The sequence below is a fragment of the Sturnira hondurensis genome, unplaced genomic scaffold, assembly GCF_014824575.4.
Source record: "Sturnira hondurensis isolate 20B ecotype Veracruz unplaced genomic scaffold, ASM1482457v3 Scaffold0005279, whole genome shotgun sequence".
In the NCBI taxonomy this organism is placed as follows: Eukaryota; Metazoa; Chordata; class Mammalia; order Chiroptera; family Phyllostomidae; genus Sturnira; species Sturnira hondurensis.
Window position 1 is genome coordinate 17,694,017 of NW_028077910.1, and position 17,809 is coordinate 17,711,825.

Below are 17,809 nucleotides of genomic sequence, written 5' to 3' on the forward strand. Positions count from 1 at the left end.
GGGAGTCAGTGAAATTTGTTTTGTGGTTTATTTTTACATTGAAAATCAGTCTTAAAAATGTATTCAGTAGCTGCACCTGCTGTGGAGCCAAAATAGTTGTAGAAAGTTAAGCTCATTCTCAGCGCACCAATGGGCCATATTTCAAAATCTTGCTTACACTCTCCCTCCCTTGAGCCAGCTTAATATTCAGTTATATTTAGAAGAGGCCCAGAGAACCCCAAATCTTAAGGGATTTAGAAAGATTTTGTGAAATTAGCAAAAGTGTCTGCTACCAAGTGTTACCTTATGAATTCATTTGTTGAAATTTTCTTTGAGAGGCTTAGGAAAGTACCTACTATGTTCAGGAGAAATGTTGGAGACCATACGAAAAGCGCCCTGGAGCCATAGTCTCCTTAGGCCATTCTGGAATGCGGCTGTTCAACAACGGGAGTTCCCGGTGACTTAATCTCTGGTCCTAATGATTTAATTACATAGTCATGGAGACTTGGGACTAACAGACTAATAATATATTGTGCTGGGGTGCCAAAGAAGGAGTTTTCACGTACTGTTTAGAGATCTTACACAAAACATGTCCTTTAGAAGATACATATAGTCTGTCTGTTTCAATTGTGCCAACAGGCAGCATTGCACATTAGCAACAGACGCTGCCCTGGGACCACGGGCTGTTGAACTACCACAAAAGCCTCCTCATCGCGCTCTTGGTCTATTCCAGCTCATTCTCTGCCCTGGGCCAGGGGGGTGTTTGTGAAGATGACCTCTGATCATGGGTCACTCTGGGCCCTCGAAACCTTTAGTGCCTCCCAGAGCCCTCAAAAGAAGTCCAAACTGGTTTTGCATCCTTTCTCTCCACTTCTTATTTTTATTCCACTCCATCATTTTATTTGTTACCCAGGTATCTTGGATATTGTCATCTCAAGGAACCAAGGAGGGCCGGGCGTCACAATGGACTAGAGCTGGGCGCATAGGCTCCTGGGTTTGCACTTGCTATCCCCGTGGCTACCCCATGGCCCTCCCTACCATCTGCCTCACTCTCTGTCTGCACACTGCCTTTCTTTGCTTCACAGCTCCCGGGTTTAGATGACCTGCCTACCAGTGATCGGCAGAGGCGGAGACTGGTTTCTCAGGCCCTGTTACAAGTTCTTGTGAATGTGGATCTGATGGACCATGATCACATGGTCCGTGCTGGCTATGAAAGGAGGCTGCCATTTTTAAGGGTGGGGGCATTTAAAATGATCCCAGATGACAACATAGGGAACTCTTAGATTTTCCAACTGGTGATCTCTGTGCATCCCTCCCCTCATTATTCTCAGATGCCTTCAAATATTGAAATAAAATAGATTTGGGCTCATGTCCTTGGTGCTAAGGGCCAATTGCCATCTACATGGTTTATTTATGAGAAGCTTAATGCAATGAAGAATTTACCTTCCGACCAGGTGATATTTTGCCATTTTTTAATTCATTCATTTTTTTAAATGAATTCTTAGTAATAATGTAGATTGTTTAAGGTGCTATAAAAGAAAGATCTATGGAATGTAATCATGTGTAGTTTAAACTCTGTTTTTTTGAGGAAAATAACATTATATATTTAAGCTGCATTTATTTGCTTGTCTGGGATTATAATCCTTTATTCGTTAATATTTTCCCCCAGATCTTGTTCCAATATTAGGGTAGGCAGTCAAACCCTTTAATCATTTGCCTGTATAGATGCCTATGATTTAGTCCGAAGTTTTATTCATTTTAATTATGTGTAGGAGAATAGACATGGTTTATGTTGGAAAATAAAAATGTTCCAACAGCAGTGTTGCATGACATTATGTGTTTGACATTAATTAAATAACAAGAGATAGATTTGTTATAATCTTTGAAGCTGGAGGCTTTACGATTATAGACACTGCAACTAGCCCACATTATTTCTAGAGTTGGAGGTAGCTCAAAAAGTTCAAGACTTCACCAATAAACAGTCATGCGCATAGAGAAAAATCGTAGCCTTTGTCCCAAAGGAAGTTACAGCTGGCTGCTTCGGGAAAGGAAGGGTGAGCTTTGGGGGCAAGGTCAGCCAGGCTGCATGTCGACCTGTGGGTAGCAGAGTCTAACCGGGACGCAGCTTTGTCTCTCCTTCTGCCAGGCTTAAACTTAGCTCTTTGCATGGATTGGTAGTGGTGGGGGACTTGTGCCTTGTTGGGAGATGGGACAGCATTGTGTTTTGTTAAGTTCAATGTTTCTTCGGGTGCTAGTGAATGAACAGTAGCAGATTCCTACAAAGAGATCTATAGTTGAACCTATTTGTTAAATATTTGAAACTACATTCTTCTATAGTGCGGGCAGGACCTTAATTGAATTTGCATTCTTAAGGCCGAATCCCTAAAATGAAGAGAGCTGCATCATGATAACCAGTGGGCGATAAATGAGGGGAAGGAAGGGTAATACTAACAAGTGCCGTCAGAGCTAAAGCTCAGAATGACCTTTACTGTCAAGCTTCAGTCCCAGAATCAGTTCAGAATTCTTTACTGTCCAGCCTCTGACTCCTTTGTCCGTGCCCTGGTGGGTGCGCTCAGGGGTGTCAGGGAGCTTTTCATGCGAAGATGGCATGTTACTAATTTTATAAAAGCCCTGTAAAGACTCAGTCTGAATACACTTTGAGATGAAGTTAATCTCTGCAGTTGGTGATTTGAAAGATTACTTTAAATCCACTGGTGGGGGAGGGAGAATAAAATATATCCAAGTAGATGGGAGTTTCTTTGTTTGGTTATGAAAATGTGCTATGGATGTACGCTAATTACAGCAAAGGTAACCTTTTAATCTTCAGTATTAACTGCAGGTCTGTCCTGTTCTCTATGGAGAGGTGCAAGAATTAATTAATGTGATTTCTGTCTGAGAAAATACATGAGAAGATGTGAGACTATTTACATAACACATTTTCCCTAGCAGAAGACCAAAAGTGCTAATGTAGGTGCTGAAGGAAAAAGTAATATTAACTTTGAATCCAGACTGATGACAGTGACATTTTGCTTATCCTGAGGACTTTTTTTCATTTTGTGTTAGGACAGGAGCTAACAGGTTTTTCCAGTAATGCTGGTCTGGTCAAATTCATACACAGCTTTCTCTCCTCTCCCTTTACGTGGTGCTGTGTGCAGGGGCTGGCCAGAGTTAAAAAGGCATAGATAGTCTCTCTCGGAACTGACTGGTTCCACTGCTTAATGAACCTCTGGCCTCGGGCCCATTCGTACTGGGCAGTTTTTAGTTTTTTAATGTGATTTTTATATTCAAGTATATTTTACAACATTCAAACCACACATTTAGCTCCAAAATTCTTCAACCTTAATCAGTCAGGGAAGAAAAATCTTAAGTGGTTTTGTGTATGACATATAAACTGAAGTTAGATTGTTAGTTAGTAAGTTGCCGAGGGCAACCTACTGCTGGTGAATGACTGGTCTTCCCCCTCATCCTTCAATTTTCAGGCCACCGTGGACTGAAAATGTTGTAGGATACAATAAAAAGCAATTACTACTAATAAAAACCAAGACATAAAAAAGATAAGCTTCAAATTTTTATTAGATTTAACTATAAAATTACTCTGTCAAATGTTATGAAATATCTAGCTTCTTTCGGTTTCCATACTTCATTTCGGATCTGCCACAACCAGTTCGCAGACCAGCATGGGTCCCGGATCACACTTTGTGACACCAAGTCTAATTATGTAGTTGAAGTTGAAAAAGTTAAATCATACCTAGAGGCTTTCAGTTAGTAACTTTCCCAGAATGTTATCTTGATTTATACTTGTTTATATTAATTATTAATGTTGTTGCTTAACAACAACTTTCTAGTTTTTGAACAGAGCCTCAGTCAGGCTAATTCCATCCAAGGCAAGGGTGAGCGTCTACTGTGTCTGGAGACTCTCAGTCAGATTGGTTATCGGAGTTTCCTCTCAGCTGCCTGTGTAGGTAGGGACACGTGACCCAATTCTGGCCAATGAGGTGTGAAGGAAATCAGGGCACTTCTGAGGAAGGTTTCCTTTCCTCTCCTTTCCTTTGAAAAACATGAATGAAGTGACACTAGGACATGACACCTGAAGCTGCAGCAGCCATGTGGCAACCTATCAGTTTAGGAAGAAACTTGAACTTGTGATGAATTCTTGAATTACTAAATAAACTAACCATGTTACTACCTTTCAAATTTCTTATGTGGAATTTAAAAACACACACAGACACACAAAAAATGCTCTTTATCATTTAAGCAGTCTGTAGTTGGTCTTTTTCTTACTTGCAGTCCAAAGCATCTAAACAGCAATTTAGGAGCAATTCAATGTATATATTTTAATGAGTTCAATGGTTAAGGACAAGCAAAAGCTTATCAGATGGGGTTAAAAATTAATTTTCCATGCAGTGCTCTCCCCCAAGGGGTGACTTTGCATCAGGTGGCACCTCCTGGACTCACAGGTGAGGAGCACACAGGTCTCTACTGTATCTGCGTTGCAAACCAACTTTTAAGTAGCAGCGCATGTCAAAAAGCCAAGGTGCACTGCAGCCTTGGAGACAGTTTTTTGTTTGAGATACAGGGCATTTCTAACTTTCAGGGTGGAATAGGTTAAAATCAAGTCTGAATCTTGTTTTGAGAGTTGAAGGACAGAACATACTCTACACGTCATACTCTCAGAGCAGACTTCGGGGTTTAGATCATCAGTAACGGCGGGAAGCGTTGACTGAAGGGTTGAACATTCTTGTTTTCCTGCCGGGCACTCTGCTCCCAGAGTTTTGAGTTTACTGAAATGCCCAGGTGGAGGAAGATAGAAGCTGCAGGGCTTGAAAAATACCCAGCGGTATAAAAAAAGGACTATCACTACACATTTTGGGATTTGGAACGTTCGAGAAGTGGATGGGAAGGAAAAGGGGAATGGAGGCCACCTGGGCCCTGGTGAGTGTAGCTGGCAACAGAGCTGGGAAATGCTAATTTTTAAATATGACATAAGCATCATTTTAAGCACCTAACATTATTGTGTATCAGGTATTGTTGTAAGCCCTTTTCTTGTACTAAATAATTTAATCCTGAGTGAAGCAGATACTATCATCCTGCCATGCTACAGAGGAAGGAAGTGAGCCTAGGGAAGCTAGTAACTCTTCTGAGGTCCGCAGCTACCACAGTCCATGCTCTTACCCTTGACCTCTATGCCCTCCAGATGGACTATTTCAGCCGTGCAGGCAAGCACAGAGAACTCAGCCAGGTAGCCAACACTCCATCCGGTCTTTTAAGGACACACATCAGAAACATAGTTGTCCCTGAGCACCTCTCTCTGCTCCCACCCTCCTTTCATTCTGGGATCTTTCTTTCTCTGGCATGAGATATGGTTCCCTTTTTGGTAGAGAAACTCAGTCTACTTTCTCATACTTCCTGGGCCCTACTTACTTAGTGAAGCAGCCGTTCTGAAAGCCATTGGAAGCAGTTCTCCGTTCTGGAGCCCAGAACCACACCTCAGCTCAGCATCTTAGATGGTGAGCCTACCTCTGGTGCCCCATTATGGGGGGATCCTTGCTTGTAGCCTTCATTTAGACCTAATTTCCCTGCATGTGCTCAGCAATGCCCTACTGCCCACTGTTGGTCTTGGAGGCCTTCTGCCCCACAGATTCAGCCCCTCTCACCACTGTGGGAACCTAGGGAAACAGAATGGCGTTACCACTTGCCTGGTCTTGTGATTCCGGCAAAAGAGGCTTTTCTTGTTCATTGTTGTTACCCTAGACAGTGCGTATTCCTTATTTGCCAGTCGTCAGTAGATGGCGCAATTGAGCGTTGTTTTCTTTCCCCCTCTAACAGCAGGGACACATCATGATCACACAACACACTGTGCGTCTTTGTTGTGGGGGCAATGGCCAGTGTCGCTGATTTACTATACTTCCTTCCTTTGGTTTCGAATATCTTATTTGCTTTTGAGCTGTTTTGATTCAAAGAGATGAGTTTGATCATTTCCAAAAGGTTTTTAAAAATGTATTTATTTATTTATCTTTAGAGGGGAAGGGAAGGAGAGAGGGAGAGAAATATCAGTGTATGGTTGCCTCTTGTGAGTCCCCTGCTGGGAACTGGCCTGCAACCTAGGCATGTGCCCTGACTGGGAATCAAACTGGTGACCCTTTGGTTTACAGGGCTGCATTCGATCCACTGAATAACACCAGTCAGAGCCAATTAGATAAGATTTTAAGAAAGCCTTTTTCTTTTCTTTATTTTCCCTTCTTCGCACCCTCCCTCCTACCATCTCTTTCTTTCCATTTTAAATAACTGTACCAGGATTTTTTAAATGACCTTCCTTTAGAGAGTGTCCTTAAAAACCTTTTGTGATCGAAGATTTTATTTTATTTTTTATTTCTTTTCATGTGTGATTGAGCATTCTAAGGTGCCTACACGGGCATTACTTTATAGTGCCACCATTAATTGATTTAGGGTTAGTCATCTCAAAATACAGAAGAGAAAGGGAGAAAATTAAAATTGTATTTAAAAAACTGCATTTTGGGTAACTCCCAACAATAAACAGCTTTACAGCTGATTTGTTCATGGCTCTGATAATGGCTCTAAAAGGTAATAGATTCTTGATTCAGTTGCCCCGAGTAGTTTCAAATTCCGGATGGGAATGTGGTAAGAGATTTAAAGAAGTCGTGGCTTTTCGTTGCTGCCAGTAGAGATATAGGCAGTGGTGTGTGCTAAGGTGGGTTGGCACAGGGCAGTTTGTCACTGCCAACGAACTGGTTCAGTGGGGGTTCCACTTGTAGCTTTTTGGTAGCTGGACTATTTCCACCACGGAGAGTAGCTCTTTTCCAGCACAGTGATTATCATTTGCTCATATTGTCCTTTCAAATCACAGCCACCATCTGGCAGAGCTGCTGGTCACTGCCACTGAACCCTGCTTTAGATGGTTCGAGCCGGCCAGAGCGGCTTAACCTGGGATCCCTACACTTCGAGAACAGAGGAAATGGTGCATTGGTCAGACGTGTGATTTAAGTTAAATGAACCTTGTTTATTTTTATGTTGCTGAGATAAGTACTTAAAAACAAAACAGTTCTTCTGGTCACTGTTCACCTACGATAGACTCATTTAAATGGCCAGTGGTGGCAATTGTTTCTGAAATGCCGACAGATGCTTCTGCATTATTCATCAAAAGTTCCTTCTATCATTAGCATCACACTGCTTTCACAGCGCTGCACATGTTTTCTGAGATTGCAGGATGTGGCCTAACTGGAGATTTTTTCATCCTTCAGAGTGGGGTTGTGGGTTAAACTCCGATGATGGCATTGCCTTTGTTCTGCAGGAGGAAAAGAGTTTCTGATTACATTTCTTATCAGCAATTAGAGGGCTGCGTCAGTTGTAGAAATTCAAAATAGCATGCAGACTGTGACATAAGTGTCCTGTGAATAGATCTTTAGGAAAGCAGCCTTATGGGAGAAAAGTCTGTATTATGTGCCTTTGAGTCAGCTTTGACTCCTGGTTACTCTGTGAATGAGTGGTGTTTACCATGTCCTGTCCTCAAAAGCCCTGTGCAGTTCCTGTAGACTGAAGCCTGTGCCTTCTACTGACTCAATTCATCTAGTATTTGGTCTTCCTCTTTTCTTGCTGCCTTCTATTTTCCCCCGCATTATTGTCTTTTCTATAAACCTTGCTATCTCATGTCATGTCTGAAGTAGGATAGCTTCATTTTTGTCACTGTTTACCTCCAGCGATGCTTCAGGCTTACTTTGCTTTAAGACTGACTTGTTCCTCCTTCTGGTGGCCCTGGGTACCTATAGACCTCTCTCCAGCACCATATTCAAATGCATCATTTCTTTCCTGTTAGACTTCTCCACTGTCCAACTTTCACATTTGTGCATAATAGGTGAGAATACGAGGGTGTGGCTGATCTTAGCCTTGGCCTCTACTGACACATCTTGCCCTTGGCGATCTTTCCTAATTCTTTCATTTCCATCCTTCTGAGTCTCAGCCTTCTTTTGAGTTTTTGGCTGCAGTCTTCATTTGAATTGATGGCTGAACAAAGTAAGTTCAGCCGAAGTAAGCAAAATCTTTAACAATTTCAGTGTCTTTACTGTCTATGTTAAAGCTATGTGTTTCTTCCATAGCCATGATTTTTGTCTTCCTGATGTTCAAATGCAGTTCTGCTTTGACACTTTTTTTTTTCATTTTTATCCAGAAGTCATTTCAAACCATAGCCACTTTATGCCAGTGGGATGGTGTTACCTGCATGTCTTGCTATTGGTGTTTCTTTCACCCCTCCTCCTTCCTTTGAGTGTAGCCCAATTTCCTTTGGATGGTATGTTCTGTGTACAGAGTGAACAAATAGGGAGATAGAAGGATGGGGGTTGGCTGTTGTCCACTCCCACACTGAACGTTGTGGCCCAGGGCCAGAGAGCAGGTGCATGGGGAAGGCTGAGCGTCTCCTCAGCAGTGACATGCATCACTGCCTCAGTGCTCCCTTTGGGACCGAGTGTCCTGCATTTCACTGACCTATCGGTGTCATGCATGACTCCCCCCGTGTCCCAGGATTCTGATATGAAGATAGCTGTCAGGGTTAGACACGTTTCCTACCTATTTCCTGTGTTTTTCCTGGTTTACAACTCTTTCTTACTTTAGGGGCTTTTCTTGCCAGTTCTCTTCTTCACCATCAAAAGTTTTACTTTCAGTTGCTCCTTCTCGTCCCTGCCACTGTTATATTTAATATTTTCTACCTTCTTGATCCGTAGCTAACACTCCCCTGCCCCCCCATGACATTTTCCCTGTCCCTCATCAATTCTTATAGGCTTCCAATGACTTTCTTGAAGTGTCCGCCAATCATAGGGTGATTGTGTGCATGTCGCAGCCTCGTTTATTCTCGCATAGTGATCAGCCAGGTCCTGCTGAAGAAGTGTGTGAATGTCTGTGTGCATGTGCATGAGTTAGAGCCATTATTTCTGAATGCAGAGAGACTCAAGAAATCTTGTATCCAGGGAATTACGGTCTACTGCTGGCTTTTTTTCCTTTTTTATTCTGGGATTGAGTATTTAGAAAATTTCATAGCACATCTGCTCTCTGATTATATATGCAAACTTTGCTTAGAAAAAGTTTTGTTTTTTATCTTTCTCCCATTTTTAGGTTCTTTACTTAAAAAATGATTTTAAGATCTACAGTGATTTGGGATAGCAAATCCAATCAAAATGAAACAAATAAGCTGAGATGAATGCTTAGTTCCTTAGTGATGTTCATGTGGTATTCAATTTTAACAAAGGGAACCTTGTAGTATTAGGACCAGTGTGGGGTGGGGGCAAATGCTTCTTGAAATGTAAACCTGGGGGAAATTTCTTTTTTTAACCATGGATTTTTTTTCTTTTTTTCCCCCACCAAACCACCCGCCATAGAAATAAGGTGTCTGTTTTTTAAATGCCATATAGCTAGCTTGATTCCCACCTGGATGTGGGTTGGGAGGTGCCAGGCCTGCTTCACCTCAGCAGGGGGTCTCTGACACCCTCAGCCTCTGGCAGACCATTGGCCCAGGAGCACCACAGATTTGAAGGAAGCACTTAGTGGGCTCCCTTCATTTTGTATTATTTTCAATTTTTATTTATCTTTAGAGTGAGAGGATGGGAGGGAGAATGAGAGGGAGAGAAACATCAGTGTGTGGTTGCCTCTTGTGCACCCCCTCCTGGGCACCTGGTCTGCAACCCAGGCATGTGCCCTCACTGGAAATCAAACCTGTGATCCTTTGGTTTGTAGGCCAGTGCTCAATCCACTAAGCCACACCAGCCACGGCTTATTTTGTATTATTTGACTCTTAGAAGGAAAGCCTTAAAGACAAACAGAAGTGAAACCCATGTCGACAAAATTAGGACAGTTTGCATGAAATCAGTAGCTTTTCTTCTCTCTCTCCCTGAAAAAAGATCAACTCCAGAAAACAAGAGTTCATAAGGGAAACAAAGGTTTGAATGTAAGAATTGGGAACTGCTTGGGGCATATGCATTTGTTGGACTAGAAATAGGCATTCTCTTTGAAGGTGCAGTTAAACCTAGGGGGTCGGCGGAAAGTGTGTGCAGTGACCCTAAGGAGTGAATGAGGTAACAGCTCCCTGGGCAAAAACTCACTCTACACTGGTGTGTGTCGTGCACTGTGTAGGTGCCCAATAGAGCGGCCATCTTCAACCATTTTCATCTCGTGGCACACACAAACAATTACTAAAATTCTGCAGCGCACCAAAAAGTATATTAGTTTTTGCTGAACTGGCAAAAGATAGGTATAATTTTGACTCATTCACACTGGATGGCCATGACTGTGTTGGCGGTTGTTATTTTTTCACTTGATAAATCTAAGGGAAAAGAGGTCAGTGCCCCTAAGTAAATAGTCAGGTATCGAATGTTGTAAAAATTCTTAACAGCTCACTGGTTGAAAATTGCTCATATATAGGTGTCATGCTTTTCAAAGACATGATTCTGGATGGAGTCTGGGTGAGGTCAGATAAAGTGCTGATCAGTCATTAAGACTCAACACTAAGAAGACCCCTATGTACAAGTTAGAACAGATCCAAAATTATGAGGTATTGAGCAGCTCCCAATAGAACAAGAGATTATAGAGAAATAATCAATAATGATGATTTGAACATCAAAAATTTCATTTTTTAACCCTTGCTTCAAATGTGGTATTTCATATTTTATCAGTAGAGGGCGAGACCTTGAACTAATGTCCTTTGCTTCACAGGCCTGTGCTCAGCCCACTGAGCTCACCAGCCAGGCAAACTAATGTCCTAATATACAACTGAGCAGTCAGGCTTTGCTTCTTTCATTTAAGTAACTGGATTAAGGTCCAGTGGTGAGCCTAGGACACTGGCTGGTGCCCAGTGGGCATACACTGAGCAGGCAGGGTGTCATGGTGCCTGGGGCTGTGGTTTCCAAACTTAAGTGTGCCTCAGAATGACCTGGGAGAGCTTTTAAAATGCAGATTCTCAAGCAACAAAGATACCTGGAGCCTGTATTTTAAAGAAAGCCAATATGGGGGGCCAATTGCTACCTTAGGAGTGGTTAGATTTGTCCCAGGATTGCATTCAACCTCTGCCTCCTACCCACAGTGGGCCCTTCGTGACCATCAATCAAACTCTAAGCTAGTACTTCGGAATTAGTGTGGCATGGTAAACTTTTTCAAAAACTTGCCTAGTAGAGATACTTTGTGCTATGATATGACAGTTCTTACTTAAGTAAGAGAAAAGTTATTGGCTTTGAGGAAGGTTAAACCTTACTCATGTAGCTGAATAAATTGCTCTTTCTCAATGTCACCTAAGAAACAACTGAGAAGATTAGGAGTAAGCAATGAGTAAAACTAGCTTTCTTATTCATAAGAATAAACATTAAGATATAGTTTTTAAATGTGGTCATAGCTACTATTTATACAGTCTAAGCGAGGATAAAAAATGTACACAGACCTAGAATAAGAACAATTAAAAAAAGGCACCAAGTGCTCTTACTATGATCTTCAAGGTCAGGCTCAAGTTGTCTCCCCGGTGGTTGACCTGATCTTTGCCTCCCATGCCCAATTCCTTATAGTCTGTATTTTTTGCATCTGACCCCTATTATCACTGTGATATATAAAACTTCCACAGGCTAGACCTCGTATATTAGAGACTCCTAGTACTTGGTAAACACAGTCTTAGGACCCAGCAAACCAGATACTTTGTTTTTGCCGATCAGAGAATTGGAGTGAAGGCTGTGTACAAGACTTCCCAGTGATCAGCCAGTTACTGGCCTAGACAGGACCTGCAGGCAGTCACTCCGCTGGTGAAACAGGGGGGATTGCCCTGGAATTCAGGGCACCTAGTTTCCAATCTGGCTGTGTCATCAGCTAGTGCCATGACCTCAGCATCGTTCTTCACCTGAAGAATCTGTTTCATCTGCTCTGCAACAAGAGACATTTAATTATTCAACTAACTTCAGAGATCTTAGAGGAATAATCCACATAATGTATGTGCCAATAATCACTGGATACACAGTAGACTCCATGGGAAGAGTAATCAAATAAAGTAGATGCCCAGACCGGCCCCACCCCAACAGATGCCAATATGATTGCTCTGTGGTGGGGCTTTGTGATCAATACTTTTAAGAAGGTCCCCAAGGGATTTAAATGTATAGCCAAGGCGGAGACTCTGAAAGAAACCTGTTAGATGGCGATGTTCTCTATTAATGAAGGTCAGTATTTATTGTGGCTTGGGAGTTTTGCCCCAAATATCTGGTTCACTGTCAGTCATGTCACTGAATAAATGATGAAACAGGGCCTGTGGTCTTGTGTGTGTGTGTGTGTGTGTGTGTGTGCGCGTGCGCGCGCACGGTCTGTCCATAAAGTATCCAGCCGCACACCATCAAAAATGGAGACATTTATTGAAGAAGATATGAAGAGACAAGAATCATTGTACATGGGACAATGATGCCTTAGTCCCCTTCAAAGTAGGCACCTTGGGACCTCACACAGTTCTCCTGTTCCACATCAGCTGCCCCGTTGTATTTTCCTGAATCTCATAAACAGTCTGAAATCTCTTTCCTGTCAAAGGTAATTTTAATTTTTGGAAAAGCCAGAGTCATAGGGCACCAAGTTTGAGCTACAGTGGGGGCTGAGTCATCTGGGTGATTTGATGTTTTGCCAAAAAACTCTGCACGAGACCTGGTGCATAAGCTGGCACGTTGTGGCGGTGACGCTGCCGTCACCAGTTGCCCACAGCTGCGGCCTTCTGAATCATCTGAATAGTTTCCATGGAGAAATGTTCAAGCTTCATACAAAATTTGATGCAGATTCGTAGCTCTGCTTGCTCTGTCATTTTGAATGTGTTGGCTACACAGTACATGTGCTCACTCAATGACATCTACTGCCCCCACTGACTAGTACAGTGAAGTTGTCATTGTTCACACATGTGCATTCCAATCTACTCCTATTGGCTGCCAGGTTACACTGATGTCAAGCAAATCATTCTTGGTAAATTAACAACGGCTGGACTTTTTCTGGACAGACTAGGGATATGGATATACATATATATATAATTTTTATTTTATTAAAATATAGTTGACATAGAATGTTATGTTAGTTTCAGGTGTATAACATAGTGATTCAACATTTACATACCTTATGATATAATCACTGCAAATCTAGTAACTATCTGTCACTGTAAAGTTACTAAAATGTATCACCTGCTTTACCTGTGCTGTACGCTACATCCCCATGGCTTATTTTATAACTGCAAGTTTGCACCTCTTATTTCCCTTTATCTTTTTCACTCATCCTCCATCGCCCTTCCCTCTGGCAACCACCAGCTTTTTCTCTGTTTCTGAGTTCTTTTTTAATTTGTTTTGTTTTAATTTCTTTAAATAACCAACTATATTGTGGAATGGTGATGACACTGTCATTTCTGATCTATGCTGAAGTAGAAACCTCTATATTAGGTGAAACTAAATTTAAAATTTAAAATTAATTCACATTGTCTTCCCAGTGGAATAACATTAAATAAAACCAACAAAACCATATTGTTATGAATTCTTATTTGTATTTTACTTGTTTCCCAGAGCTAACAATTATGGAACAGAAGCAATTGTTGAATGAAATGTGGGTCTCGTTAAAAAAGAAAGTGTTACATAAGGCTTTAATAAAATAGAAAACAGGATCTGACATTTTAATAGTTACCAGTGAATTTCTCTCACCCTTTCTTTGATCCAAATTCCCCCAAACATATTTACCCACTTTGCAAACCTTGGTTATGTGCATACTGGTTTGCAGACAAGTTCCAGAATGTGACTGCTAACCAGTTAGTTTCCAAAGCCTTTCAGACAATCTTATCATCGCCGCAGGAGAGACCGAAGGGATGAAGTAAAAATGAGTGAACTCTACGTTGTTCTCTCTTCCCTGGGAAGAATCATGGCTTCAGGACAGTGGAGTTCTCCATGGTTGTCTGTGAGCGCGTTTATTTATAAGCTGGTATGTGACTTTAAAGCCTGACTACTGGTAAGGGAGAGCTGCCCAAGTGAAGCCAGTTAAATTTTATATAAATATCACTTAAAAATGCATCTCCGCTGTGGGATATCCAGATGTTAATAGTTTTTTTCCTTTAGAGTTATTCTTATGTGGTCTTAACACAGGCATGGTGGTGACTGTGTGTGGTGACCCAGTCTCAGGTGACTTTAAGGGCTGAGAAGGAGCAGGGTACCAGGTGTGCTTATTATTCTTGGAGGCGATTTTTCTTCTTGGTCATTTAAAGGATAGAGCTAGGGTGACGGAAATGTCCTCAAATCAGATCATCACACAATTCTAAATGTACTAAAGCCATTGAACTGTACATTTAAAACAGGTGAATTTTAATGCACATAAATTATACCTTAATGCTGTTATCAGCATTGGGTGGCACATTTGACATTTCTAACAGACTGTGATTATCTCTGCTTCAAACACGGAGGAAGAATTTAACCCTCTTGGATGTGTGGTATCTGTGTGGTAGAAATGGTGGGAATCTCCCAAAGGATCCATACATACTTTGTGTAAGAATACTTCATATCACAAGTGTATTTTTCACAGCATTTTCTGCTTGAGGGATTTACTGAATTGATAACTCTTAAGAAAACTTACTTACTTTAAACTGATTATGGCAGAAATAATTGATTTAATTATTTTAAAGAGTAGAATTCTAAAGGATTTGGAGAATGCTTTGATATATATATATATATATATATATATATATGTATATATATAGCATTTTACAGATGCAACTCTGTTAAGTTTTAAAACTCTAATTATGTAATAAAGTTAGAATATAGTTCCTCTACTCATCTGTTTTGCTCTTTAAATATTTATGCTATGCTATAAGGCAGCCATTAAAATGATAATTGCTAAGACTGTGTAGAAACACGGGAAGCTGTTTATGTAGAGATGAAATAAAGCCGAGGGCCAAGCGGCTTAAACATCCGGATTGCAACCAGTATGTCAGCTCTGTGTGCATATTGAAGTCTGGACCATAATATAGACAAAAACAGTATGTGTGATGTGATGGGTTGATGGGCATTTCTCCCTTTGTATTCTGTTTTTTAAAATTCAGTTATTTATTTTTAGAGAGGGAGGAGAGGGAGAAGAAGAGGGAGGGAAACAATGATGGGAGGGAGAAACGTCCGTTGGTTGCCTCTCGTGTGCATCCCAGCCCACCCTGAACCTGCGACCCAGTCACGTGCCCCAATGGGACTCACACCGGTGACCCTTCACTTTGCTGAATGCAGCCCAACCAACCGAGTCACATCAGTCAGTGCTCTCCCTTGATATTGTTGAATGTTGTTGCACTGTATCCAAATAAATGTCTTTCCTAAAAACAGTAAGGCTGTTGTGGGGAACACTATGCAGGCTCCAAGAGATTGTGCACGTGTCTGTAGCTGCCGGAGTTTCTCACCCACATTTGCAGACTTTCCCAGACACTGTGTGCGTGATGAGGTTCTACCATTCTAAGCCACTGGGACTCTGTCTTTGTTCCCTTGTTTCTCACCCCATTTTGTGGAATCAACAGGTCAGGAATAGTAGGAGAGTGACTTTTGTGTGTGTGTGGGGGGTTGGGGGTGGTAATAACTACTGTTAAGTTCCTCTAAAGAAGGCAGAGTGTGGAGAAATCGGCTTATGCTGACACTTCAATGACTTAGAGAACACTGGAAGGAGATTTCGTCTCCAGCGTTGGTGATCATTACCTACTGGGATGACTGACACGGAATGATGGAGGGGGTTCTTTTCTGGTTAGCTGGACATCTCCATGGACTCTTTGAAGAAGGCCTGGGAATATGTACTGCTGCTACCGCCCAATGTGCTATCTATCGCTTTTACTTAATTTTTTAAACTGATGATTTTATTTAAAAATGGAAGAAACATGATCTAAGTAAATATGGAAGCATTTGACATACCCCACTGATTTTACTTGTTTGAAAAGAAGTAGGTTAGCTGGCTCTCAGGACTCCACTGCACTTGATTTTTCCCTCTGACTCTAACCGAGTGGCTTTTCCATGTGATAGGGGAGCATCATGGAGAAAGCATAAAGCGGCCACATAAGCAGTTGGAGCAGCGCATTGTTTCAGAACCTAGTTCTGCCAAGTCCGTTTTGATCGTATTGTATAGGCTTGTCCACTGTTGTGGATGGTGCTGGAGCCTTAGCCCATGGCTGAGCTGGTGGGATAAACGTGAAGCTACGAAATATTTAGTATGTTATGTAAACATACTCCCTCTCTGAGAGATTGGATCCCATTTTCTAAAATGTTTGGTTTCTCTGGATGGTGATTGCTGAGTGGAAGGTGGTACTTAGTAGCTCAGGTAACTGTTCACACTTTCATATTACTGTGCATTTCCTGTTAAATTGTTGAGAGACTGTGGCCACAGCAGTTCCACTTCAGGGAGAAGACGTGGGACTGAAAAGGAAAGGGGGAGAAGGGGCAGTGTGAACTCAGCAGAGGACACTGTCAGCCCTCTGGACTGTCTGTAGATTTTTTAATCCTTGCTTTATAGATCTGTGATAGGACAGTTAATTCAACTTTTTTTTTTACTTTGGTTTAAACAATTTATTTTATTGTCTTTCCAAAGACACATCCTCCTAAACAAGGCCTTTTATCCTGCCATTGTTTTGCTCAGACACATCTAGCGAATCTCTCATGGCCCATGGATGGAAGTCTTGGACAAGCATCCCTAACCCTCTACAGCCGGGCTTATCTGGCCCATCAAACCCTACAACCCGTCAACTCCTTCTGAGTCACCTTGCAGAGACAGAGGCCCCTCTTTGCCCCCCTCTGGCCGTACCTCTACTCTCTCCTGCCCCCCGAGTCTTTTTATCACCACCCTTCTCCCATTCCAGGTCACTGTAGTGTCCTTTTCCTGTGGACTTTCACAGTATTTTTGTCTTTACTTCTGACTTGGCGTTTATTTTTAAAATACATCCATAAAAAAAACCCCATAAAAATCACTACCATTTATGATGTGCCAAGACCCTGTTTTTGGTACTCCACTTGAATTAACTCATCCAATGAACAGCAATTTGAAAGGTAAATAATATTATCCCCATTTTGTAGATAAGCAAATGGAGGCAGCAAGGGCTTAAATAACTCGGCCAAGGTCATATAGATACTATGTGGTAGATCTGGAGTACCCCAGGCTTTCTGAAATCAGACTTGGTGTTCCGAACCACAGCTCTGAACTACCATTGATAAATGATGTCTTTAGCTATTTCATTCTCTTAAAATTACACCTCTTTAAGGTGAAGACAAAGTCTCCTTGTTCTCCGCTTTACCTCATTACATAACCCTGTGCCTCGAATAAGGAGATGCGATGGGACCATCTGTTTACTGAAGTTCCAATAGGCTTTTCTGGTGTTTTTGTCTTGATTGGTTTGTCTTGATGATTTTATCTTGATACACAGACCTGCTCTCTTCTGTTTTCCCTCTAATTACCAGGATGAGATTTTCAGTGTGACCGTCAATTGAAATCCATGGCTTTCATTACCTAAGTGAATGGTGCTCAGTGGTGGGTAAACTTACTAATATGTGTGAAACTAAATCTCAAACCTCATTCTATGCTTCAAAGTGAACATTTGAAGAAGCAGTATTTTTATTATTTGAAAATTTGATATGTCAGGTGAAACAAGGAAGAGTGAGGTACACTTCACCTTCCTGATTATATCAGCTCCTAAAACCATACTTAACTTTGTGTGGTTCTCCCTTGATTTGGGGGGGAAGAAAAGCTCTTCACGGAGGAAAGAGAGAAAGCTGGTTATGTCGAACGAGGTTCCCTTTAATGAGTACTCTGCATGCGCGATGTAAAACCTTGGCGTCAGTCT

General features: G+C 41.7%; 1 protein-coding gene across 7 annotated transcripts in view; it reads left to right on the top strand.

Moving 5' to 3' along the window:
- Positions 1-17,809, top strand: part of PLCH1 (phospholipase C eta 1) — a 180,383-nt gene that overhangs the window by 91,912 nt on the left and 70,662 nt on the right. The window contains exon 1 of one of the 7 annotated variants that reach the window (XM_037046687.1): positions 2,842-2,946. The exons of the other annotated variants lie outside the window; for them this stretch is intronic. The gene's annotated coding sequence lies outside the window, so the exon portion shown is untranslated. Of the gene's footprint in view, positions 1-2,841; positions 2,947-17,809 lie in introns of those variants that run through there. 7 annotated transcript variants of the gene reach the window in all.